The sequence below is a fragment of the Hippocampus guttulatus genome, chromosome 8, assembly GCF_054856545.1.
Source record: "Hippocampus guttulatus isolate MCC_2025c chromosome 8, RoL_Hgut_1.0, whole genome shotgun sequence".
Classification (NCBI taxonomy): domain Eukaryota; kingdom Metazoa; phylum Chordata; class Actinopteri; order Syngnathiformes; family Syngnathidae; genus Hippocampus; species Hippocampus guttulatus.
The window spans coordinates 3943388-3971116 of record NC_141268.1 but is presented as its reverse complement, the minus strand read 5'-3'; the positions used below and the strand labels follow the sequence as shown (position 1 = coordinate 3971116).

The window sequence follows — 27729 nt, the reverse complement described above, 5'->3', positions numbered from 1 at the left end:
AATCTCCAACTTCATCTTCAGATCTAATCAAATTAAGTGAAAGAGAAACAGTGAAATAGAAAAATACTTCTTATTTTTTTTCGAACCGGGCTACAATGCCCCGTTTTATAACACGGTATGCTTTGGAAGACAAGATGAGTACAGCTGATTCTTTGGTAAGAAATGTAGGATCCTCCTGCTCATCAGCACTCACCTTGAGCACCTGTCAAGGTAGTTTGAATCCAACATAATTTTTACTGGGAAGAAGAATCATTACTTTCACTCAGTTACATTGTACGACATTCTGGCCGCGACTAGTATTTTAATTTATTGTTGCTAGCGCGATCATTTTGGTTTGTCAGAGAGTATTGTCACATGACTGAGTTCCAGTCAAAGGGAGCCAGACATTCACAGGTCTGCGCACAGTCTGTATTCCCATGTCACCTCTGCCGCCATTTCAAAAGTTTATTTTCTGTGCCCGAATTTACTGTATGTTATTTTAGAAAGATTTCATGTATAAATGTTTTTGTGAGTTGTTCAATTGGTGAAGTTCCATGTTCATGTTTCATATTATTTTGTCTATTTGACGTTCATGCTGTAATTAAAAAAAAAAAAAGAATACATCACAAGTTACTCACCACTTACTTGCTATTTGAAGTCGTCATTTGAAGAACTGCTTTTTTACTATTATTTGAGTCATGTTATTCTAAAGTCACATTTCTCATACTATCATTGCAATTAAATCCGTTGTGTAACTAACTGTTTGAGCTGGTTAGCTCTTTATAGCGTCTCCCTCTGCTGTGCTGCGGCTCATCTTGCCGCCTGAGATTGTCTTCATCCCCTCCCAAACCTCCCTCCTGTTGTCTTCTGCTCCAATTCCTGCTCTAGGACTCCTTCATGTCCTGCATGCCGACATTGAATTCCTGCTCCACCCGCTTCACTTCCTCCATGTCTCCATCTTGGAATGCCCTTCAAGCCTGGCAAATAAATTAAAATTATGTTCCATTTGAAGAAAAGCCCGTGTTAGCGTGTGTGTGTGTGTGTATGAACGTGTTTGCATGTGTTTGTGTATGAGAGAGAGTGAGAGAGAGAGAGAGAGAGAGAGAGAGAGAGAGCCTGATTTCCATCTGTTGGACTTTTATGAGGTGGCCAGAGGAATGCATTGATTTCATAAAGGGCATGGAGGGTCCGATCCCCCGTTTGAGTGTGGGATCAATGCAAAGGGAGATGAAAACATTGACATTTACTCTAGGTTGTGCCCAAGCACGAGGACCTCTGCAGAAAGTCACACTGTCAGCTTCCTCGCTCGTTTGCTCTATAAGCACACACAGCCTTTTTCATGAAAATGGACCACTGATAAGAAACGTTCGTACAGCGTAGATTTATTTGCCTTTGGAACAAACCAGGGTTTGAAAAATCAATTTTTCCTTCAGAAGCAATTTGTCTAATTCATGACTTCATTTGAGGAGAAAATTGCTCATTTTAAGGAGTATGTTATTTTCCGACTAATCTCAGGGACTTGAAGCATTGGTTCTTTAAACAATGTCCAACAATATGGATGCATCGCTGCAGCTCTGGAGTATTTTGGTACCCTACTGAAAAGTCTTTCCACCTTTTTCCAACGGCCCATGAGCCTTTGTGTGAAATATGTGTGTGACTTCCGGTATGATCCCAAACCAGCGTTTTCTTTACATGGTAACTGTTGGCGCAAGTCCGCTTTCTATCAGTTACATGTTTAAACAACAACAGTTGTTGCAACTAAGAAGAGAACATGTTTCAATCTGGCTTCCTGCTTTTGTAGAGACATAGGAGGATGACCAAAAAATAAATAAATAGAGGCCAGCAACAAGCGTGTCATGCGCTCATGAAAGGCAAAAAAATGTGTTGGTGCTGACACACATCTCACATAATCCCGCCGTTGCCAACTATCCCAGCATCCATTTCTGGAGGGGGGGTTTCTTTTTTTTAAACAAAGTATGCTTCTGTGTTCCACTTTGCAAAAGGACAGTGTTTGTAGGTTTTTGATGATGTTGATTTTATAATTTGGACAATTAAAAAAAAAACACTTTTTTGATTTCTATCGGATTGGATTGGATAAGCTTTATTGTCAAATGTACTGTATGTGTAACATACAGCACAGATGAAATTTCTTCCCTATAATCATAGGTCTATTAATCACATGAGTAATCACACGTTTTTGAAAGTCTTCTTTCTTCTACGGAGACCCAAAGGACAAAATCTATGACGAATTTGCTGGATCAATGACGACAGCGCGTGTAACAAATGCAATGCACTTACTTGTCACTTGAGGGTCAGCTAGAATATTTTGGGGTTCCGATTTTGCTTGCCCCTTTGCTAAAGATATGATGATAGTCTTGCCAAGTGTGATCCTACCGAGGCACTGTAGTACGCCTGCTTCAAAATGCACACGCTTCGAAAATTGAACCAAAACAGCAGGCCAGTGTTCAATTGTATCCTTATTGAACTTCTTCAGACATGAACGGTCTCGCTCTAGTATGCCTGTCTCTCTCACCCGCATATCAAGTGCAGATAGGAACCAGATGGAACCAGTATTTAAGCAGGATATAAAATAATGTTGTCAAACACTTACATTCACTCTTTAATAAATTGCATATGTATGCATGTTAACAGCATGTTAACATGCATGTTAATTTTGTGTATTGGGGGATTATTCATTTTTTAAATTATTGCCATGAGTAAAACATATTGCTGCTGTTACAGCTGTGTGAAGGGGATTAATGCGAAATAACAATATAATGTTATACAAATCTAGATGGGGTTATAAATAAAAACAGCTGGTGACTTTGTTGGTGGTGAGCATAAAAAAAGTGTCTGTTTGGATATCTTGTTTTGTTTTTATTGCACAAGGATGAATAAAATTACAAACAAAGAAAAAGTCATGCAAGAAAGCTAACAAACTCATAAACTGGTTATAATGTGAAGGCATATCATATCAATCAAGGCTTTAAACTGCAATTACATTTCATTCACTTCTCTACTCCAACACCGGCTTGCATAAAGGCTGATGTGATGGATTATCTGAAGGCCAGTTTCAAAGTCTTGAAAGCCCATTTTCGGGCCATTGTGAAAGAAATTGAAAGTAATTGCTCACATTTGAAGGATAAAGGACAGAAATGAAGTTATTGGAATCGTAATATATTTAAACGTAAAGAGGACACAAATATTTGAAGAAGATGGATACATTTTTCCACATAAAAGCAACTATTTGAGAGAGTTATGGTGCAACGACATGCATTATTTATCTTACAGCATATGTTAAATAATTGTGTCTTTGCGCTTTTAATTTTAAATCTATCTGGTTTGTTGCCAACAAATAGTTGCGTACAAAGAAGCATATCTCAGCTTTTGCCGAAGAGGAGTAATGTTGTTGTCACACGCAGTGGTCGAAAGAAGAAGGAATGCCTGCTGTCAAATCTGTAGAAGAGACATTTCGAGAATGGAGGGTCAATTTTGAGAATCAATTGGTCAAAGCGACTGGTGAGGAGAGGGACAGAGCTACACCCGCAGCATTTGTGTGAGGCATGATTAATGGCCATTCAAATTGACTGTGACAGGACCAGGTGAAGCCAGTCTGGTCGGGTGGCAGAGGTGAGAATGTGCTCTCTGAAAACAGCTTTTAAACAGCTGGCTAGCGGCATCATGGGAGTTACTTGTATGTGTGTGAAGGAGTCAATGTGATGTGCTGTAGCCACAGAGCAGTGTTTTTTTTTTCTTGGTTGAGTTTAAAGGAGACATATTATGGGAAACTGGCTTTTTATTGGCTTGAATACTTTCATGGTCGGGCGGCCCGGTGGTCCACTGGTTAGCGCGTCGACCTGACAGTGCAGAGGTATTGGGTTTGATTCTTGCTATGGCCTCCCTGTGTGGATTTTGCGTGTTCTCTCCGTGCCTGCGTGGCTTTTCTTCAGGTACTCCAGTTTCCTTCCACATTCCAAAAACATGCATGGCAGGCTTATTGAACACTCTAAATCATAGGTGTCAAACTCAGGTCCTGGAGGGCCGCTGTCCTGCATGTTTTCCAAGTCTCCCTGTTGGAACACACCTGATTCAAATGATCAGGTTCAATGTCAGGCTTCTGCAGAGCTTCCTGATGATCTGATCATTTGAATCAGGTGTGTTGCAACAGGGAGACTTGGAAAACATGCAGGACAGCGGCCCTCCAGGACCTGAGTTTGACACCCCTGCTCTAAATTGTCCCTCAGTGTGAGTGTGAGCGCGGATGGTTGTTTGTCTCTGTGTGCCCTGCGATTGGCTGGCAACTGGTTCAGGGTGCCCGCCTAGGCTCCAGCATGCCCTGTGACCTTTGTGAGAATTAAGACCCCCACCCCCATGCTGAGTTTCTCCACCAATGTTCTGGCTGTGTCAGGGTCCGGTAGGTGACTCTCAAAATGCAGACTCAGATAAAATGTACACAATATTTATTCCAAAAAAAGTGGCACAAAGCCGATAAAGTACCAATAAGGATGATAAAATCAAAATAAAGACGCTGCTCCTTGTAAGCACACGTACTTTGTGCACTTTCTTTCGCATTGACTCCAACAAATCATTTTCTGCTTTCGCCATGTCAAGGACTACGCCTTTCACATGCCACTTTTAAAGAGAATAAAGGACCTGCTTCCTTTGGCAGTGAATCAAATTGTCACACAACGGTGAATAAGACCCATTTCTAAATGCGCCAAGTAGTGTTCGTCTGCAAAAACACCAAAGCTAGTCTTGCCCTTTGCCATGACAAATGTGTTAGAATTTGTCACTGTGGCTGTATCACCCGTAATGCGGTCATGAAACTATAAGTAAAATAGGTAAATACGTCCACGAGTTCGAGAATTGCTTTTTTCAGGTACATTTCATACATATACTGTAACGCCGCACTCTGATCACAACCGTGCAGTAAAATAAAAAACATATTGAGCGATTTTAATGCTTAAAATTTGATTTCAATCAGTTAAAACCCCAGCTTGTTCGATGGTTCTTTGTCTTTCTCTTGGTACTGTTGTGTGTTATCAACTGAAATCATCTTCATCCTGCAGTTTCTACATCGAACCTCTTCTTCCTCCTTCCTGCCCTGCCCTGCCTTGATTTCACTTCTTCCATGCCTTCTGATTTTCATTTGACTTCTCACCCTGTCACTCTCCACACTAGTCTTTCATCACATTTTCGTTATCATTTTTTCCCCTCCTCTTGCATTCTCAGCGACGCTGAGAAACATAGATATTACTCTCACTGAAGTCTCTCAAGCATGGATTCCAACTATTCTCATGCAAATAACGACATCCAATTATGGCACAGCATGTGGCCAAGCCTGTTTGAAAGAGTGTATTCCAATGAAAACAGTTGTAGCAGATTCTAGTTTGCCAGTGTCACAATCCCCCCATGTGCGCCAAGCAAGAGATAAATTAGGGAATTGTGCTCACTAAAGCAAAATATATCATAATACAATAGTGTCATGCCAGTGACTCATGTTTGTTAATGTGGGTGCTTACTGACACCTCTAATAATGCCATTGTGTTGAGCACCGTGAACGCTTTATGGATTATCACACCCACAAAAATAGCATTGTATTGAGTTATATATAAAATAAATTCATCAAATGTGGCTTACTAGTAATTATACCGTTTAAGACAAAGGTTATTGTACTTTATTCCAACAAACCATCAATGAATTGCATTTTATAAACAACATTGTATTGAACAATGTGTTAACTTACAGGCAATTAAGCTTCTACAGCGGGGGTGGGCAACCCGTGGCTCCAGAGCCACATGTGGCTCTTTAGCGCTGCCCTAGTGGCTCTCTGGAGCTTTTTCAAAGATGTTTGAACATTGAAAAAGATGGGGGAGTGAAGTCGATTTTTTGTTTTAATATGGATTCTGTAAGAGGACAAACATGACACAAACATTCTTAACATTTTCCAATGCTGTAAAAATGTGTAGAATAAATACAATAAAATAAAATTTCAATATTTCTGTCAACGAGGATTTGCGTCGTAGCCTGTGACACACGTTTCTATTAGCAGGATGGGATGCCAGTCAGGTGGCTGTTAAAAAAAACAAAAAACAAACAGCATTTCATTTATAATTCGCCGAGGGTACTGGCAAAGAATGGGAATGTGGAGGGCCGAAAGAAGCATTTTTAAACAGTACATGTGAGCTACGATAGTTAACACGCGGCAAAAGTGTGTCCCATGCCTTGTTCATCTGATCGGCCGTTAAGGCTGTTGCTCATGATGGCATGTGTGCGAAAGTGCGCGCATATGTGGTAACGGGTCGATCGCGGGAGGTTGGTTGATCGAAAAGTAGATCTTCAGTCAAAAAAGGTTGTGCACCCCTGTTCTCCAGATGCACTGCAGGGGGAAAAAAATCATCATGAAGTCTCATTGTTTATTTGGACCGAACATGGTCATTTTGATAGTGGGCTAATATAGCTAATATTGATATATACAGCATGTGTTGCTTTCATTATAAGGCTTATATAAGGCTTTTAATTTTTTGCGGCTCCAGACATATTAGTAATGTCAGTAATTTTACATTTGTTTTGATAGCATGTTGTTTTACATCATTGTCCTTTCAAAGTTATCATGGTGTAAAGTTTCTATTTTTTAATATATACAGTACATCCCTCTATGAGCCGTCACCTAATGATACCGTAAGGGTTAGAGGTGTCTCAACGATCCTTGAAGCGAAGTTGTCTGTGACTTTATGCCCCCGACAGGGTCACAATGTGCAGCTCAAAAAGACTTCAGGAGACCATAGAAAAAGACTTTCGGATGGCTTCGAAGAAATGCTAGTCATCTCAGGAGGGTGAAGCGGTGCACCATCAACGTTGAGTATAGTAATGATGGGGCTCTGCTGATCTTGAATCAGAATGTTGTGAATTGGTGGGAAGAATACACACCTTACCATGAAGGAGCTGTATGGGCTCTCTGAGGTGGACTCTCCTACCTCTGGGTTTGGAATCAGCAAGTTGGTTAAAAAGCTCCTCAGTGGCAAGTCCCTGTGGGTGGTGTACTAAACCCGGATTTTGCCTCTCAACATCAATCTCAGTCAGCTGCCTGCCATAAGGCTGCACCTGGGCTGCGCACAGGGTACAAATGTCACGTCACACGATAGGGGTCTACAGATTAAAAAGAGCTTTGCATGTGAGAAAACACCACGACGTATTTACAGAAAACAACAATGACAGTCTATACTTATGACCTCGCGCCACCTTATCTCTCTGAGCTCATCCGCCCCTACACACCAGCCCGGCGCCTCAGAGGGGATCGAGCCTTTTCCGTTGCTGGTCCCTCTCTCTGGAATGACCTCCCACTGAACATTCGGCAAGCCTCCTCGCTGTCCATTTTTAAAACCCGCCTCATAACTCACTTGTATTCTTTGGCATTTGATTCAGCATGACCCAAATGATGATCTTAGTTATACTGTTTGGTGCCTACTACCATCTTTGTTACTGATTGGTTGCTTTACTGTTGTATATGTTAGTTGCTCCATGTACAGCACTTTGTGTGCAGCGATGGCTGTTTGAAAGTGCTCTATAAATACAGTTGAGATGAGTTGAGTTGAGAATTAGTGAATGAACAGTAGTATACTACCAAAGAAAAATAATAAAATGGATGGACACAGCCGTGTGAGAGAAAGCTGTGACTCAAGAAAAAGTAAGAACGGAATCTGGACTATATGCAAATAAAAGAACACGAGTAGCATGTTTAAGGAAAGGAACAATCTTAGCTCCAGAAATGAAAAAGAAAACAAAGCAATAACAACAGAGACACTACTTGCATAGATGAGTAAAAACAAGGAACGTATGTAGCCGTATAACTGACATGTCCATGCAAGTAAAGAAAGCAAACATTGGAACTGACAAATGGCGTCACGTGAGGAGAAAGTAGTCCCGGGTCTTTCTCCTGCTTCTCCTTCCACTCTCCGCACTATCCTGGCAACAGCAACACATACGAATAACGTGATCATGAGAGCATGATTGATTGTCAGGATATCACACCATGTCTCAGATTTTCTTCCTCTTAGCTGCAAGAGCCTGGCTATTTTTCATCATCCACTTACTTTGATCTGGCCCCAGGAACCTGAAGCAGTTATAAGTTCACCACAGCACCATGCTGGAAACAATTAGCTCCCTTGTTCAGTTTCAACCTGACTGCTCAAGTATGACTTTAGATGTACAGAGGGGAACCTCAGTTCACAAACTTAAACTGTTATGAGACTCCCTTCCTGGGATTTAATTTGCCATTAAAATGAATAGAAGAACAAAGGAATGCTGTTGCATATATGTCAGTACTGTATTGGTGTTGAGTAAAATCGCTAGTAATTGAATACAGTACAATATAGAATTAAGTGAAAGCACACTTTATAATTAAGAAGAAATACCACATCGACAAACATATGATAACTGTTTATTTCATTTTAAATTTGTAGTGAATCATTGCTGGTGCAAACTGTTGGTTGTTCAGAAAGGGAGAAAGGAGGACTCCAGCTGTCGTTGATGGAAATCATGGCTGCACTAACAATTGTGAACACAGAGGGAGTTGATGACAAGTTCACCTGGAAAATATCAAGTCTCCTCGACACTATGACTCCTTTTCAAACTAAGACATACCTAAGACAACCTAAAACCCCGTCGAGGTGCACTCCGAGGATAACGATGTTCAAATCAAAATGCAGGAGAGCCAAATTTAAGTGAAAAAGAGCTCAAATCCAAATTCACTTTGACCTTTCTTTACAATGTATTTATTTTAACAAAGAGTTACGAAGGGCTGTACAACATTTTTTCTGTAATCATTCATAAGAACTTCAACAAGGTATGCCCTTTATTTACTCATTGATAAACTCATTGAAAGTGCCCCTCAAAAAAACTGTTCTGGGTTGAAAAAAAGCCACCCATCATCAGTGTTCATTGACCTATCCTCACAATGTGCATTTTTTTTCTTGAAAAGTGAGCCTTGAAATTTATTATTTAATCAGGTCTGACCACTCAGAGGGATAAATATATAGAAGACTTTAGTTGATCTAATTAGAGGACTGGACTCGCAGGGCACACCGAGACGAACAACCATCCGCGCTCACACTCACACCTAGGGACAATTTGGAGTGTTCAATCAGCCTGCCGTGCATGTTTTTGGAATGTGGGAGGAAACCAGAGTACCCGGAGAAAACCCACGCAGGCCCGTGGAGAACATGCAAACTCCACATAGGGAGGCAGGAGCTGGAATTGAACCCGGTACCTCTGCACTGTGAGATCGATGCGCTAACTACTGGTCCACCGGGCCACCATTGTAGCTTTTTAGCTAAACTGAATATGTCATGATCCTGTCCTGTTCGCTTTATGTTTCCCTCACAAGCCGCAACTGACACAAATCAGCCTTGTTACCTTCAGTCTTTAAAAGCCATACCACTGTGATAACTGTCAGATTATTGGCCTTGCTCACGATTCTGTCTCCAAGTGCCTAATTTTCTAGACGTACCGGTACTTGATCATTTTACCTCATAGCCTTATTTCACAGTATTTTTGTTCTTGTCAGTATTCCTTTGTTTTGTATCCTCAGTTTCTGTTCGTGTATTGGATTTTCTTGTCCTTTGAGTTGACAAGCAATTTACGTTTATTTCGCTTTTGGACTAGTCTCGCCTTTTCCTGGTGCTTGGTTACTAGCGTCCTTTGTTGTACTTTGTCAGTTTTGCGTTTTTTGTCATAAATCTAATTGTGACCAAAACCTCTTATATCTATCTACGCTTTTGTAATCATTGTTCTGTCCAGACTGTCTCCAGACACTTGACAGAATATTTACAAGCCTCCTCTTGGTACGCTGACTTAACTTACCAACAGTATTTGAAAGTGTGTTTTTGCATCTCTGCAAAATCTTTCTCCTAGTCCATCTTTCTTTTGCTATTTTCTGCTTCTGACAGCTTTCTTGCCTCTCCATCTTTAGCTCCCTGTCATCAGACGTTTCAAATGGAAAAACGCGTGCGGCTGCGCACCGAAGCGCCTTTGTTTGTGTGTGTGTGTGTGTGTGTGTGGGAGGGGACGGGCTAAAAGGAAAGGAGGTGATGGTTGCAGAGCAGAGGGACGTCCAATCAATAACATGCTTTTGTTATTGATCATATTATTACGTGTGAACAAAAAGCTGTTAAAATACATAAAATACATACTCCAAATAATTTTCCTCCCATCACTTTGGCACCCCTTCTGGCACAGCGCACCTATGTGCCACACAGTACATACCGGTACTCCCTTTTTGCGCTACTGGTCATAGCTATGAATTGTTGCCGCATTTTCTTTTTTTACTGTGTGCTTGAATTCTTACAAATTGATAACCAGATTTAAAACAATACACAACTATATCTGCAATCATTGACAGGATGAAGCAAATTAATCCTTATCACATAAATGGAAAAACAGATGTGTGAAAAGATAAGCAGTTGTTTATGACTACGAACAAAAAATTGTTTTGTCTGTCTCTGCCATTGTCCCAACTTTGATGAAATGTGTTGCAGACATCAAATTCAAAACGAGGGAATATTTGCAAGAAACAAACAATAACAACAACAACAAAAGTTTATCAGTTTGAACATTAATTATCTTGTCTTTGGCATATCTGATTCTAATCAGATTCCTCCTCAAACTCTGATTTCTTAGGGTTGACTGTCCATGCTGTTTTATAAAATGACAGGCTGCTGTATTAACAATGTCAGAAAGGAGGCGTCATCCAGCACGTGTAGCATTTGACGCCAATGCTCCACATTTAGACGTCCACCGTAAGCCCCCCACTCTTGTCGACGATTACGTTTAGGCGCGTGAGGGCCATCGTTCGCACTGTCCACCCTCACAAACCCTGATTAGTCTAGTTTTAACTGGATGGGCTAAAATTAGGATTTTGCCTGGCACTCTGAACAAGGCCTTTATAGGTTACTCAGTTCAATTTAGGTGATTTACTTAACATTATAGTCTGTTTTTATTTACATTTTACACTATGGCCCATTTTCATTGGAATTGGGACATTGGCAGATTTATTTCACCTCAGGTGGACACAAACAAGCTTTAAAGTAGTGTAATGTTCAGAACATAACGTGGAATGCTTTGCCATTACATTCAGGAAAATAAATGTTGATTTAAGTCATTTGTGAAAGCGCATTTTACATCAAGGCTGTCTGTCTGTCGATGCTGGGATGGTGTGTATTGAATAAATCATCATGGTCATTCTTAAACTGTGACGATGAGGTCCACATTCTTCTTTTTGTGATGCCTGTAAAATGTTGGGATCAAGTGTATGTTGTTTAAACAGGCTTTTAAAAATCTGACCAGTTATAAACTGAGCTCTCATATAAACTTGGGAAATGCTGTTAAATAGAATTTGGTAAGTACTGTATCTACGATTTGTAGTGAGGTTGTGATTGTTGCTGGGTGTTTGCAAATGCAGTTGCTTTTGTTGTGTGTGTGTTTTGTAATAGTGTATTGCATTGAAAAGATAATGGTAGAAGTGGACTCCAGCAACAACAACGATGGCGTCAGCCAAAGCTAATGGAAATCCTAATGAATAAAATCATGAAGCTAAGTTGTTTGTTTTCTAAAAAGGGTTAGGGTTAGGGAAATGTCATTAAGGCATGATTTTATCAAGTGTCAGTACAGTTGTGCAGCGTTCATTTGACACTGCCTCCCTCTTAATTTTGTATTTTCAACCACAATGTTAAAATTCTGGATTTGGTCCATTGTGATCCCACTTGAAATTTCTTCTTTGACCACAAATTCGCCCAAACTTTCACCTGACACATACACAGGTGGATAAGACAGCACACACTTTTTGCTGGCCTGCAAAGATGATGAAAGTGTGAACATGCAACTGTGCATGCTTGCTGTACATCCCACTGTGGTTTATGTCTCAATTGCCTTTTTAAAGATGAATTTCATCTCTTCTGCTCATGTGTTTTTCTACATGTCCCATTTCCTTTTGTTACCGTTATATTTTTACTCTGTGTGTGATACTCACCATGGGGGCCATTGAGGAAACAGCTAACCATTCCTTTCTGCCCATTAAAGCATCTTGGTGATCACCATCGATTCCAAGCAGTGAGAGTCTTCGTCATTACGGTAAACTGCTGGCTGTTGCAATATTCATAGCCTGGAGTAAATTCTGCCGTAAGTGAAGACCGAAAAAAAGTCAGCCTCGATTGGTTCATCCCTTGCACAAATCTACTCAGTTCTTTAAGTGGGCCAGTACGCACCAATACGGAGTACCAACGCTTCTCAGGTTTAGCCTCGAGAATACCACGACTTATTAGGACAGACCGGAACTTAACATGAGCCTCCCTTGTTCTCTTTCTCTCATACGCTTTGTGATACTCATACTCCCATGGCAGTCTGGGTCAACTTGCAGCTCTTAGTTCGGTTTCATGCAACTCCTGAAGTCATTTTCACAATTAACTTAGCTGGGGGTGGCGTGTCGTCATTATCGCTATACACTGTGTATGTGATGTGGCGTTGGGAGTACGTAATGGAGCCTTGCTGGGTGGCACTGTATGGCTGTAGTATGTGTGGTGCGAAACCTCAAATAAAAATATCAAAGGGTGTTCATCAGAAACTCTGTGACACCTGAAAGTGTTTCGAAAGGGTGGAGCTGGCGGAGCTTTTTTGTTGGACTCGTTTATAGGTAACGACATGAGGGCAGTGGATGAAGCCTTGATAAATGCAGTGCATTTTTAATTAATGTGAGGCAAACGTGCTAACAAGTTGAACCAGTCTGGCCATGATGTTACCCTTTATCACATATTTCTTTCATATATGTCTTTGCCTGTTTGTTTTATTTAGTAACTCAAAATATACAAACAAAATAAGAAAAAAAAACGTGCATCATTGGCACATGAGCGAGGCAGCTTCTGCTGCTTATGTCCCAAGAAGTCAACAACAGCAGCGAAATATTTGCGTTTCTTCTGCCAAACTGGCAATAATATCGCGGTGCAACATTGGATGTATGTTACGTTTGAATATAATGTGAAATATTTATTATTGAAATGCGTCCATGTTTTCCCTCTGAAAAACAACCACAATCTGATTCCCAAAGCCACAAAACATTGATGTGACATCTTCGGTAGGCATTTATTTTTTTAAAATTTTGTAACTCAGAACATACACACAATATAACCACTGTATCTGACTGTCACGGCTCAGAATCAGAATCATCTTTGTTTGCCAAGTATGTTGAAAGCACGCAAATAATTTGTCTCTGGTAATTTGAGGCACTCTAGCATTACTATACTGTAACAAGATGAACATTCCGGACATAACATATAACGGCAGAGAGTTCTTAAGTAATGAAGAATACCATTACTGCAGTCATTCTCAAATAGCAAAGGGCGGGCCCACATTTGAGGGAAATGTTTCCAGTTAATTGAGTTTTTGCAGTACTATAAAGTAGAATAATGTGTAATCGCACATCCTCTACAGTAGGTGGCAGAGGTGCTGTCATTGTCAAGTTGTGCAAAGCAAGTGTTGACGATGTGCACCGAGGGGTGTGACATAATTCCGGTAAAATCTCATTAGGTACCGTCATTTCTGGTAAGGACGGCCACCCGTCTGGTTTGAAGTGGTTTTATATCACAGAATTTAGATCAATTTTAAGCATTTTGGGGTATTTTGCCCCTCTCCCACCCTCTCAGCTGCTGAAACACTGATTCACACCGTTATAACTTCACGGCTCGACTACAGCAATAACATCCTTTATGGTTTACCCAACAAAACCCTCAACAAACTTCAATACTTTCAAAATTCCACTGCCCATCGCCTCACCCACTCCCGTACCAGAGACCACATCACCCATAGTCCTCCAACACCTACACTGGCTCCCCATTCAACAACGAATCCAGTTTAAAATTCTTCTCATCAACCTCAAGGCCCTTCACGACCTTGCCCCCTGCGACACTGACCTCCTTCACCATGACACCTCCACCGGCAATCTTAGATCTGCCCATGCAAACCTCCTCACCCCTCCCAAACGAAGCACCGGACCTGGGGAGACAGACTATTCTCTATCTCCACCCTCTCCCTCTGGAAGTCTCTCCCTCCTCACCTCAGACACACTCACAATCTCCCCTCTTTTAAAACGGCACTAAAAACCCACACGTTCAGATCTGCTTTTAAACTGTAACACATAAAATTTTGTTTCACATAATCTCTCCATTTTTTTACACAGTCACACTCATCTCGTTTTTAATATCACAATTGTCTTAGTTTCTGATTCCATTACACTCCTTATTGTTGTTCTCTTTTTTTAATTGTCTATTACCATGTAAAGTGCCTTTGAGTATTTTTTTAAAGCGCTATACAAATAAAATGTATTATTATTACAGTATTTTTTTTCATCGTTCTTTGTATGTGTGTGGTTGCGTGTATTCCTCATGACATTGAAGAAGAGGAGAGAGGACAGTGCAGTGAGTTATCACTGCAATGTGCCCAGATGTAAAGGTTCTTTGTGGTGTAACTCTGCTTCAATTTTTTTCTCTTCCCCAACCAAAAGATGCTCAACAGCGGAGGAAGTGAGCTGTTAATATTCGCAGGAATACATTTGAAGTAAAAAATAGCCCCAAAGTCTATTTTCTGCATGCTGATGTGATCCATGTGAGCACATTGCAGGCAGTATGTAAAAAATGTAATCAGGAATTTGCCGAATCAATAACCTGCGACACAGCCGTGCCAACCTCACAACAGCAGCGTGTAGGCTCAAGTTCCTCATTAAAACTCAGATGGCTGATGAAAAGAACGTCGAGCAGCTATAGAGGGTTTAAATATTAGTCCTGTCAAGTGTTTTGTTTCTGATATTTAAAGTTGAAATGCCTGTTTAAAGAGGACTTATTTAAAGGATCGCCATTTTTTTCGATGAAAAGACAGGCGGCGACTTGTTAAGTTATTCTTTCCTGTAAGTTAACCAATCAACATGTTGTATGTGTCTATCTGTTGTTTAAATTATTATTATTATTATTGTTATTATTATTTTATTTGACTGCATGTCCGCTTGTGCAGTGCCTGTGCGTGACGTAAGTTGGCCTCAAATACGGACGGCAACGGTGACAGATGTGCAAAATTGCCAGAAAAAAAACCCTCAAAACAATCGCCACCATGTAATTTTGAGTAAATGGCACAAGGAAGGAAGCTAATGGAATGTCTGCTTGTTTTAGTATGCCTAGTCCAATAGCACCTAAATGAGAGAAGGAGCTGGAAGAGGTGTTGACCAGGATGGTGATGGTTGAGTAGAATTATGGCTGACCTTGTTTTAGTTGTTGCAGCGCACAGGTCATGAAGAGTGGGTAGGGTATACCAATGATCTCCTCTGCAGTCGTAGCTGTTCTTTGCAGTCGGATTTGTTGCAATAAGTCAGGGTGCCGGGCCTTTTTTCGTGATGGAATTGATTTTGGTCTCCCACTTAAGATCCTGTGACACAGTAATGCCCAGGATGTTGTCGGTCTCAATGTTTCACAGAGGGCAGGTGGACAGAGTGAGGGACAGTTGGAGTGAATGATCCTGAGGTCCACGATCATCTCCATAGTCTTGATTGTGTTCATCTCCAGGGTGTGTTGGCCACACCAGGACAACAGTCGCTTTCCTGTTGAGGTGCAGACTCATCTTGACTCATGGCCCCAATGTATGTGATGTCATCTGGAAACTTCAGAGGTTTGACAGGTGGGTTGGGGTGTGATCATGTGTGTAGAGGGAGAAGAATACCGGAGAGAGGAATCATCCTTTGGTGACCTCTGTGCTGGTGATGCATGTTGAAGATATCTAGTCTTACCTACTCTGTCCTGCCCCTCAGGAAGCCGTAAACCCACTAACAGATGGCAGCAGGCACGGTGAGCTGAAAGAGCATGGAAGAGAGAAGTTCAGACCAAAACGCCCCAAAGCTTTGAGTCCCTACAAGTTGCGTGTGGCCCATCTAGTTTGCGTTCACACACAGCAACTCTGCAACTCATAGGTCAGGTTAGTTCATTCAAAGTAGACTGATGACGTACAGTATGTAATTGAAGAAAAGCAAACTGGACAGTGGCAGTAACCAAAAAATTAGATGACAAATAAGACAACCAGAGTCAGGATCACAGTGGAGCATACATTTGGGTAGGTGGAGATTTTTGTTAAAACACAGTTAATGCCACGCAGAAATGTAAGTCTATACTCATCTTTTATTTACCCTTTATCTCAGGAAGGCAGTTGAAAACTGGTTCTCATTTGCAATGCTATCTCAGATGCAGACAGTCTTTGAGGCAGCCATTTATAGAATAGTTGCGTCTGTTTGTAGGTCGTCATGGAACTTTTATTAACCTTTGATTGTAGTATGTAACTTGTGACTTTGAAACCCGTTTGTATATATGTGTTTGCTTTCATTTAGCCATGTTTTCCTCTGCTCTCTGCATTGCCAATACTTTTCCGTACACTTTTGTTGGCATTCTACTGAGTTAGCAACATACACTATGCTGTTTAGGGCAGACAGACGGGAAAGCACAGCGGCACCTCGCAAATATGGATTACATCTCAAAGAACACATTGGAGCATGCTCATAGAAACGTTGAAGCAAACGTGGTCGGTCGTCCAATTGAAGTGTGTTTTTAGATGAGCAAAACACCCTGAAGCATAATTCATCATGAAAACATTATTTCATAGCCTACTGTACCTCTCAGTTTAGGACGATATGTATTTTCTCCAGACGACAAACTTTGACCTTGAAAGCTTCCCCCTTCTATAGTCACACCTCATACACATGCATGTTTGCCGATATCTCAGTTGCCCACAGGGAATTTGCAGGAGTCCCTGCTGCGCCTGCCTAAAGGATGTGTACCTGAACACTAAAGCTGTGAATCATGGGCACTGAAAATTCGTGACAAAATCATTGCGGCTGTTCACATACAGTATAATGCTTTGATATTACAGTTCCGTTGATGTAGCATCCTCAGGGCTAGGATGCCATTTAGCCTTCGCGAGAGCTGGAAAATCTCCCAGCTCCACCTTTAAACAGAGCGTGGCTTGGAGCGCTGCAATCGCTGTCTCCAGGGCAAACAGGAGAACATTAAGTTGCACTTCAACATCCTAAGCATCACTCAGTAAGGTACAGACATTTTATTGTCTGTGAGCAAAGAGCAAAAAGGTGTCTGTAAATTACCTCTCTGACCATTGACATTTTTATTTTTGACTACCTTCTTTGGAATGTCAATTTCCATCCGTATTGAAAAGGACAAAGCCAACGACAAAATACATATAAACCCCAGAACTTCTAAAACATGCTCCTTTCAGATTGAAAGAGCCTATGACCCTGAAGAGGAGAAGTGGTGTTGAGAATGGAGTACGGTAGTTTGAAAGAACAAAAATGCACTTAAGGTGAAAGCTATTCTTGCCACAGCTTGAAAGGCTGCTTTGCCTGCAGACCATTTTTGTGCATTTTATTTCTGCAACAGGTCAATGAAGCACATTAACTCTGGTGTTAGTATTTTCCCCAAGTCATTAGGTGCCAGCTTTCATATTTTACAAAGCACGCCGTCTAGATTTTATTGACCATGAGTAGGCTTAACGGAACACTAAGACTCACATCAACATTTACTGTAACAATGTTCCCATTTGAACTGAGAATTTTAAATGCTTTGGTAGGACTGACAAAATGTAGCTTGGTGTCTCTTTAGATTTCCTACCTCTGTTGCTCATTCAGCTTCAATCTACGGAGCTGGAATTGAACCCGGTACCTCTGTACTATGAAGTCAACGTGCTAACCACTCGACTACCGGGACGCCCCACCAATCAATTACATTATTTTAATTATTTTAAATGTTTTTCTAATCATGCAATGCCCAAAAGAATAATACAAAACCACATCTGTGTTTTACCTTTTATTGCCAGTTTTTTTTTCAACTGGCTAGAACTGCAAAGTTTTTACTCATCCTTCAGAAGAAGCAACAAGATTAGAGGCTCAATTTCTGCAGTTTTCTGTGAGTAGTGAATTATAATATTATGTGTTTGTCTTTATTACATGTATGAGATGTAAAAAGCAGCACTCTTCATAAGTACTTGTCAGACAGAGAAAAAGTAAATTCTAAAGTAGACTTTTTTTTTTTTGCATATGAATTGATGCAAGGTTTTTGGCCATTTCAAGGCAAGGGAAAATATTTCAATCTACGTCACGAATTTATTTATATATTCAAATATATTTCACTTACAATTAAAAAAAAAGCAAGACACAGTTAGAAGTGGTAAATGAGGAAAATCATCGAATGGGCGAAGTCATCATGCTATACATAAAGTATTGGATATTAGACAGCCTGTATCAATCAGTGATGCTTGTGTTTCGGTGCGGTTTTGTGAGACAAATATCTATTCTGCTGCATAATTTGGCCCACCCGCTTAATATGTTATTCCATCCATACATTTTTCATACCGCTCATTCTCATTAGGATCATGGGTGTGCTGCAGCCTGTCCAAGCTGACTTCAGGCAGCTGACAATTAGAGCCCAAATATTTGCTCGCTAAAGTTAGTGGATAAGCTTGGCAACATCTCTGGCGAAATTGAACCACGTGTAATCCACACACAGTGTGATAGGTAATACTGTGATATTTATTTGCAGGTCGGTGAAATTTATTTCATATCCAGTTCTTGTCTGGAGCCGCAACCTAATCTAATAATGGAGACGTTTGCCATTGCTTTCTAATACTGTAGAGGAAAATAGGAAAACAATGCCGTCTCAACAGAATACATTAAAACACATGTATGATGCGTGCAATTTTATGAGATTTTGGCCCGTTTGTTTTTGCTCCTTCAGCCTCATGAAGGTCTTTGTATGCAAATCAAAGTCACACTGTGCACGTTGTTGCCTTGCGTCCAATGTTTCACGGTTTGTGCATGTGCTCACAATTTTTTAGGCAAACTGATGAAGGATATATTTGCTGAGGGGCTAAGTGTATATAAGTTGACTATGACTATTATGTGTTATAAGCCATTTATCAACAATACTAATGTAGAGTCTTCAACACAAGAAAAATTACAATTAAAATTTAAAAAGGTAAGTTAAATCAAGTCAGGTCATTTCAGATTTTATTGTGAAATATGCTCTATGTGTAACATATAGCACAGATGAAATTACTTTCCTCTCTCAGCCATAATGCAAACATGTAGTGCATTGAACACACACAGCTAAAATTTACATAAAATTACATAAGGCATAAATATATAAAAATGTTAAATAAAAATAAAATAAATAAAACGAATAGCAACAACAGACAACCAAGGGCACTTGTGATTATTGTGGGTAGTGACCTGTTTTAAGTGCAATAATCGGATGCCAATCGGCTGGGGAGGAGGCACCGATTGTGGCAGGAGGCAGAGGTAGTCAGGGATCTCGTGATCCTCGTGAATCTTGAACACAAGGCAATGCTGTTCCTTTTTTAAAGTAAAGAATGTGTGCCCTGTGATTGGCTGGCGACTGGTTCAGAGTGTGCCCCGCCTACTGCTCGAAGACAGCTGGGATTGGCTCCAGCACACGCGCGCGACCCTTGTGAGGAGAAGCGGATCTGAAAATGTAGGGCTGGATGAATTAACACCCCCCCCCCCCCAAAAAAAAAGGCCAATGGGTAAAAGCAGGTATCTCAGAGGCTGAAGAGGTATCCTGTGATGTGTGACCTTTTCTGTATTTTGCTCTACATGGTGCAGGTTGGATCAATGCAAGCAATCTGTCTCAGCTTTTCAAGGAACATTTCCAGAGCCTTATTGTAGTCAAGCTCAGCCACAGAAGGGCCAATTATTTTGATGTGGAAGCAGGCAGTTGGGGCTGATGCTTGGTTTTAATCATTTTAAATTAATTATTGAAGATGATTGTATTGTGATTTTTGGAATGCCTTTATATTTTGTTTCCTTTTTGGTAATGTTTTGAAATGTTTTATGTAAAGCATTTTGAACTGTCTTGTACATGAAAAGTGCCAAAGAAATCAACTTGCCATGCCTTGCCTTGCTTTGCCAATGTGTCTGGGCTGTGTTATCTGCCCGCACCCAACTACTCTCTCCCACATGTGAAAGTATTTTGAGTCACTGTTGTATTTGTCGCCTATTCATGTGGTTATCGCAAGAGAGTTTGGGGATTGTTTTTCTCTCCATCTCCCTTATGTTTTTCTTCTTCATCTAAGAAAACCAGGGCACAGTCTTTGGAAATGTGCCAGACTTCTCCATTCTGCCTCCCTCTGTTGGTCATTGTTTTTTTTTGTTTGTTTGTTTGTTTTTAATTTTTTTTAATGTTTCTTGGATGGGTTGTACTGACAAGTGAATTTCGTTGCTCTGTACTTATGCATTCGCAAAGACAATCCAATTGATTCTGATCCATTTCCGATCAACATTCCCTTATCTTTTCATCATATTCATTTAATCTTATTTTGTTGATCTATTTTTCTTTTCTCAAGTCTTGGGACTTACTGGCCCAACGTGGTATCTTGGGCATTGTATTTCATGCCATGACAAATGGAAACGAAGAAATACGCGTAAATGAAAAAAAAAAGTCCTTGAGCCCTTGAACAAACATGCATCAAGGCATCAGGGATTTAATTTATAAATTGTTATTTTGCAACAGTTTTTCTGAAGAAGCCCAAGTTCAAATTCACATGAGAGAAACTGACTGGATGGGTGATGATGCTTTGATATCTCTCCCAGTAGTTTGTCAAACAAATCACAGTTGATGGGCTGCCACATATGCTACGCCACAGATAGTACTGCTTCAATACATCCCTCCAGGACAATAAAAATAATTTATGCAATGCAGTTTCAGGGGTGGCTAACTGTTTGTGTATTCATGCAAAGCTGAAAGAGGATTGGATTTTTAGTTGGATGAAAGCTTTTCAAGCATTTTTGAAGTGATCCTAACATGGCTAATGTTTTTTTTTTTCACGCTTTCGTACATGATTTCCCAACACTTGTGTTTGATCCAAGCGGATATAGTCTGCAGAGACAGTGGCTGTAGCGTGCACCTTTGAAGCCTTTTGTTGTTAATGGTTGGTGGAAAAATGTCAGATCTCCGTGAAGTCAGGAAGGTCTAATCTGCTGATGAGCCCCAGGGCATGACAGGAAAGTGAAATTGTCGGACAGAGTGCTCAGGGCCATGGCAGATAGACAGGAGTTCTGACTCTCTGATCACACAATCCTCTTTTTAAGCACTTTGACTTCAAGCAAAGAAAGCGCTTGATGAATTCAACTGATTTCACAAGTGGCACCGAAACTGTATCACAGGGCTTTCATTGGAATCCTGTTGACTATGAGGTGGGCCGTACAGATGCTTCACGGACAGCAGGTTTAAATAAGGGATTTACTGTACACCATCTTTATATGCTCAAGTCAATACTCATACCCTGTGCTCTTGTGCTGACAAGTGGATGCTTGCTCAATATCAAGTGGCTAAAATGTTATTTGCAATGCTTTTGAAACCAAACGTGGCGGCCCGAATACTGTATGTACAGTATGTCGCTCGTCAAATAAAAAGACCAGTACTGTGCTTACAGGTGGAGTCATTACATTTAACTGTAGATATCATATTAATCATGCTAGTTTTCATAGGGGGAGGGGCATTCCAAAAGAAACGGAAGTCTGTTAGTCTGTCACTGACGGACTACAACGATGAATGATGGAAACCTTAAAACACTGACGGACGAAGTGCCAGTGAAAGGTTTTTTTCCCCCTCCATCACCCGAATCATCACTAACCCCAGTGGTGGGCGGTCCATCAATACTGATGGAAGGTCAGCCATTCTGTCAGTGATGGGCTCCCGTTTCACTGCCGACTGACAGAAACGCACCACATGTCTCTCATGTGTTTGTTCGCAGGGAGTGACTAAACCAGGATTGCTTCGAGTGTAGCAGAAGACGGGCTCCTCGTCCTCTGACAAAACAAACAAAAAAAAAAAACAAGGCTAAAAACTGGAAGTCAACCCAATGACCTGTGGTTGTGTTAAATGCAAATTCTCGGTTACCATTTTGCAAGCATTTACACTTGGGGCTGACTTAAACTATTCTTACCCCATTTCTCCACAGCATGACCCACTGACCCACCATGTTTGCTTTGAACTCTGGGCTTCATTAATTGCCTCGAGTCTGCTGACCCTTACTGGGTTCACATTCATTTAGCATTTCTTTCATGTATTCAGTACCTAAATCATTCAGTGATTTAAAATTATCCTCAAAATGAGGGTAGTTCGAGCATGTTTTTTTTCTCCCCCTCTCTCTCCCTTGTGGTTTCTTTCTGACTTCCGGGTTGAGTGAACGCTGGCGCGTTTGGCTGCCGCTGCTCAACCCGTATTGTATTGTTTTGTGTTTTTTTGTTGTTGTAAAGTGTCCTTGGGTGTCTTGAAAGGCGCTTATAAATAAAATGTATTATTATTATTATTATTAAAGACCAATCGCATAATTGAAATATCTATTCTACAGCTGACTGCGAGTCGATGTAAAGCCTGCAGGAGGCCTCCAAAACTTTATTTAGCGCAGGTAGAGATAACAGTGATGGACACTCTGCTGTCTTCTAAATGGATTTAACACAAGCCTGAAAAATGGGCGTGTAAAAAGAGTGCTGTTATTATGATGTGACCACGGTCACCAGATGCCCTTGCAGTTTCTCCACCAGAGTCAGTCATCGTGGTGGTTTGCAAAACAATCATTGCAAAACAGTCATGCAGTTGGGTTTTCTCGGCAGAAAGTGCATTCCATCATAACAGTATATCACGGTGAATTTAATTTATTACTTCAGCCGCCACTGTGTTTCACCCCACTTGTGTTCCTCTCCTGCACATAACCATATTTTGGGATTGTCTGGTTTCATAAATTCATAGATTTTCCAAAGAATTCACTGACTCATTTTAAGAGAAAGAGAATGATTGAAGATCAGCCTTCAGTAAACATGCTGGTCAATAAGAGCAATATCATGATATCATTGGCATGATATCCATATCCATCCATCCATCAATCTTTGACCGCTTATCCAGGGCTGGGTCGCGGGGGCAAAAGTTTTAGCAGGGAAGCCCAGACTTCCCTCTCCCAAGCTACTTCTTCCAGCTCTCCCCGGGGGATCCCGAGGCGTTCCCAGGCCAGCTAGGTGACATAGTCTCTCCAGCGTGTCCTGGGTCTTCCTCTGGGTCTCCTCCCGGTGGGACATGCCTGGAACACCTCACCAGGGAGGCGTTCAGGAGGCATCCGAATCAGATGCCCAAGCCACCTCATCTGGCTCCTCTCGATGTGGAGGAGAAGCGGCTGGACTCTGAGCCTCTCCCAGATGACCGGGCTTCTCACCTTATCTCTAAGAAAGAGCCCAGACACCCGGCGGAGAAAACTCATTTCGGCCGCTTGTATCCAGGATCTCGTTCTTTCAGTCACGACCCATAGCTAGCTCGTGACCATAGATGAGGGTTGGAACGTACTGTAGATCGACCGGTAAATTGAGAGCTTCGCCCTTTGGCTCAGCTCCTTCTTCACCACGACAGACCGATGCAACGTCCGCATATCAATATCATTGCCAATAATATATTTTGCTGACTTGAACCGTGCGTGCCCTTAGATTTTCCTTTACCTCACTCAACTTAAAGGATCAGTAACTCATATGCATAGTAGTTCAATTTGTGTGGCTCATACTTTTTGATGAAGTTAGGAGTGTGGCTTGGGTTTACATGATGTTAATTTGGTGGGGAAAAAGTAAATGGAACATCTCATTTTAAGTTAGTCAGTATGGATATTTAGTTTTCTTTGTTACTCTGGTATTTTTTTCCCAGCTGTAAAAATGTTTTTGTTTATCCCCTTTACGAATTTAGTGCAATTTCCCCTTCACTTGTGAAGTGCACTTCACCAAATCTCAACAGTAACATTTGCACCCCTAAAATAGGCAACATGAACATGCAGAAATACAATTGACTGAAAACAGATGTCTCATAAAAAAATATGTTAATTTATTTGCAGTTTCTTCAATTTTTGATCCATTCGCCTTTTCTTTTTTAATGGGTACACAAGGGATGGAACTGTTTTTGAAAACTGACAAAACCAATTGATTCGACCACTTTGGTAATGTGGCAAGAGCCAAACTGATATGTGAATCACACAATCATCATCACGAGGTCTCTACAGTGTCAATATCGAACTGTTTAGAAAAGGCGGGAGGTTCAGTAAAATACTTTGCGCTGATTGGGCGATGTCACCACTTATTCACGCCTACCACATTTTTATTTTGACCAATCAGGGCAGCAGATGAAAATGGCATCACCGGCTTTGCGCTTTGTTTTGACCAATGAATCCTGTTATGTCGATGACTGGCATAGATGGGATCATGACATTGAGAGCCAGTATTTGCAATGTAAATACGTGGACGACACTCTAAATCAGGGGTGGGCAATTATTTTCCCGGGGGGGGGGGCAAATGAGAAGCAGAAAATATTGTGGAGGGCCGGGCCAAAAGTTAGAAATAGAAATAGAAAATAAAGAAGATAGCTCAATGTCTGTGTATGCCAGTAATAATGTAACATTCTCCTCCACCATCACACTCAGCACCGGTTCTCCTCAAGGATGTGTACTGAGCCCCCTGTTGTTCACGCTCTACACATTTGACTGCTCTCCGACTCTTATTAGCGGTCCAGTTTGCGGAAAGTTTTTAACATGATAACAATCAAACCATTCTAGGAAATGTTCATTTACTCGAGCCACAAGCAATTCACTCTGAGCATGGAAATTGCCAGAATCGGACTGAGTAAGAATCGCTTCCTTGCTTTTCAAAGTCTCGTAGATTTGAGTCTTTCCGACTCCAGGCATCTCCTGAATGTTTCGTACTTTGTTACCCGCTTCGTTTAATCAGATACATATCACTTTCCCTTCCATGGTCATTACTCTCTCCCTCTTTCTTGGTCTTCCCCTCCCTCCCTGTGCTCTGCAACTTGAAGTAACTGTGCCACCTGGTGTTGAAATACCTGTCATTACAAGTCCAAACGAAATGAATGTAATCAAACCTTAATTGTGCACCAATCTTCGGCGGGCCGGATCCGGCCTGCGGGCCGTAGTTTGCCCACCCCTGCTCTAAATTGTCCCACGGTGTCATTGTGAGCACAAATGGTTGTTTGTCTATGCGTGCCCTGTGATTGGCTGGCAACCACTTCCGGGTGTACCCCGCATTCTGTCTGAAGACACCTGGGAGAGGCAGTGGATATGCTGGACTGACAGAGCGGGGGTGCTAGGGAGGGGGGCAGTAGGACACCCTGAATCGGTTGCCAGCCAATTACAGGCCACACAGAGACGAATAACCATCTGCGCTCACACTTACACCTCGGGACAATTTAGAGTGTTCAATCAGACTGCCATGCATAATTTTGGAATGTGGGAGGAAACCGCAGTACCCAGAGAAAACCCACGCAGGCCCGGGGAGAACATGCAAACTCCATACAGGGAGGCTGGAGCTGGAATTGAACCCGGTATTTCTGCACTGTGAGGTCGACGCGCTACCCACTGGACCACCGGGCCGCCCGAGAACTGACCTATTTAGTAAATTTTACCGGAAATGAGGGAAATAAGGAGACAGAGAACTCTGGGCAGCACTCCTTATGACTCAACACAGTGTCTTATGTTTCACATCTACTGTATTGGTACTTATTAGTTATACAGTGCATAATATATTCCGAGGGATTCTGTGTTTTATCCTTTTTATGCAGTTCTCAGTTGATAAGTCACTTTAGTTTTACTCTCCACAGTTAGAGCTTGATACTGAGCACTGAAGAACCCCCACCACCCAAAAATAAAAATAAAAAATAAAATGAATCATGGATTGTGTGCGAGTCTGTTGTCAAATACAGACCACCACACTGTAAACCAAACACGGAGGTCTTGCCACAATAGATTCTGCCCCGCTGAGCAGACTACAGTATCGGTACATCCATGCAATCTGACCTCCTCCTGAAAGACACAAAAGAGTGTTGAGAACATGAATGGCAATGCAGGATTGGCGTGGACAAACTCTGTCTCTGGGAGGGAGAGCGAGCAGGGGCAGTTTACTGCATGACAACACCACACAAAAGCAAGCCAGTGCATCAGGGAAAAAAAGAGCACCTGACAACTCAAGAAGATATATTTTCAGTCTCATCAGGGGATGACTTTGTTTATAGAAAGACCCGATAGATCATAAAGTACTTTATGATCTATGAGGAGGGATGAAAGTGGAAATTGAAATTAAAAATGCATAACAAGGCAATGGGTGGCACGATAACTCCCTAATGGTATGGAGTGGTTCACCTCATCAGTATACAAGTCTAACTGACTTGGTTTCAGATGTCATTAATCAACCTGGTACATGCTTAATTATATGCATGCTTAAAATGATTACTCACTGATAATCAGCCATTATTTAACAAACATGGCTCTCATTCCTTTTATTTGGGAAGGTGGGGGGGGGCATTATTCTTTTACTCCCTGCCTGAAACTTGTCCTTTCGGTGTGTCCATCGATTAGCAGGAAAAAGACATTATTTTATTATTTGGTTTTATTAATAGGGTGCATCTAATTGACCTTAAGGCCCCACTTAACCACCTACCTCAACAGTGTGTCAGGCCACAAAGTAATGATATAATTGATATAATTTTTGCTTTCTTATTGAGCCAGGAGAAAAAGTATGATGTGTGCGAAGACAGATTATTGTTGTTGTTTTTGTTTAAGTGTACTTATTGCAGACATTATATTGGATTAACTGTAGCTCTGTTCCCATGGTGTTAACAAAAACTGAGACAGATGCATTGTGGGTGGGCGGCAGGAAGAAGAAGGGGGCTGGGTGGGTCCCTGGGACAGATCTCCCAGGCCTCCAAAGATAGAAGATGGGGAACCCTGTGCTCGCTAATTAATGTAGACCCCGGTTTAAAGGAAGAAAAAAAAAGTATTCTCCATTGAACCCCATGGAGTTACAGCCACTGTGCTCAGATCTATCATCTGTAAGTGTGTGTCCGTGTGTGTGTGTTTCTGTGTGTTTTTCGAATGAATACATGTGACTGTGTGTGCATGTGTGTGCTCTTCACAGCTGGAGTGCTTCAAGGGTATACATTAAAGCTTCTCCTTGAGGGTGTGAAAGAGAGTGCATGAATTTTGCAGCTGAGGGATTATCTCAGCTCTCTCAAGTCGCACACGCACGGTATATTTTATTTCATGTGTGCACCTTTTAGCCACTTCTGGATAGTCCGCAATATTGAAAAATCCTTGTCGGAGAAATTTGCACCAAGGGAGATGACATATATACAGAACCAGAATAAAATAATACCCAGTCATATTTGCCTCACATCTTATGCAGCATGGAAAGTGAATTCATGGCATTGTATTTGCATTAGGTCTTTGGTGTCAAGCAGAAACAAGATGAAGAGATCCTCCATTTTGTTTCACTTGGTGTGAGTGCACCGTGTGTGTGAGTGCACACAGTTCCCTGCTCCTGGCCCCATATACGGAAGACCACCTGGCCCCCTCGTGATTGCTCATGTACATTCATACACATGCGCTACCAACCTGCCATGCAGTGTCGTCAAGGCAATCGATCTTTTTGAAATGGATAACCATCCCGGTGTATTTTAAAAATAATCAGAAAGCCTCAAAGTAAAAGTGACATTCTACTTTTGCTCATCCATGAGCACATGCCTGCATGCACAGTGTCACTCAATTAACAGGATCTTCCCTCCACCAATTATTTATAAATGCCAGCTTGTGCAATAGAAATACAAATGG

The 27729-nt window shown here is 41.4% G+C and overlaps 1 protein-coding gene across 2 annotated transcripts in view; it reads left to right on the top strand.

Moving 5' to 3' along the window:
* The window catches only part of LOC147200870 (receptor-type tyrosine-protein phosphatase gamma-like), a 365530-nt gene that overhangs the window by 97102 nt on the left and 240699 nt on the right, over window positions 1–27729 (top strand). The window lies entirely within an intron of this gene.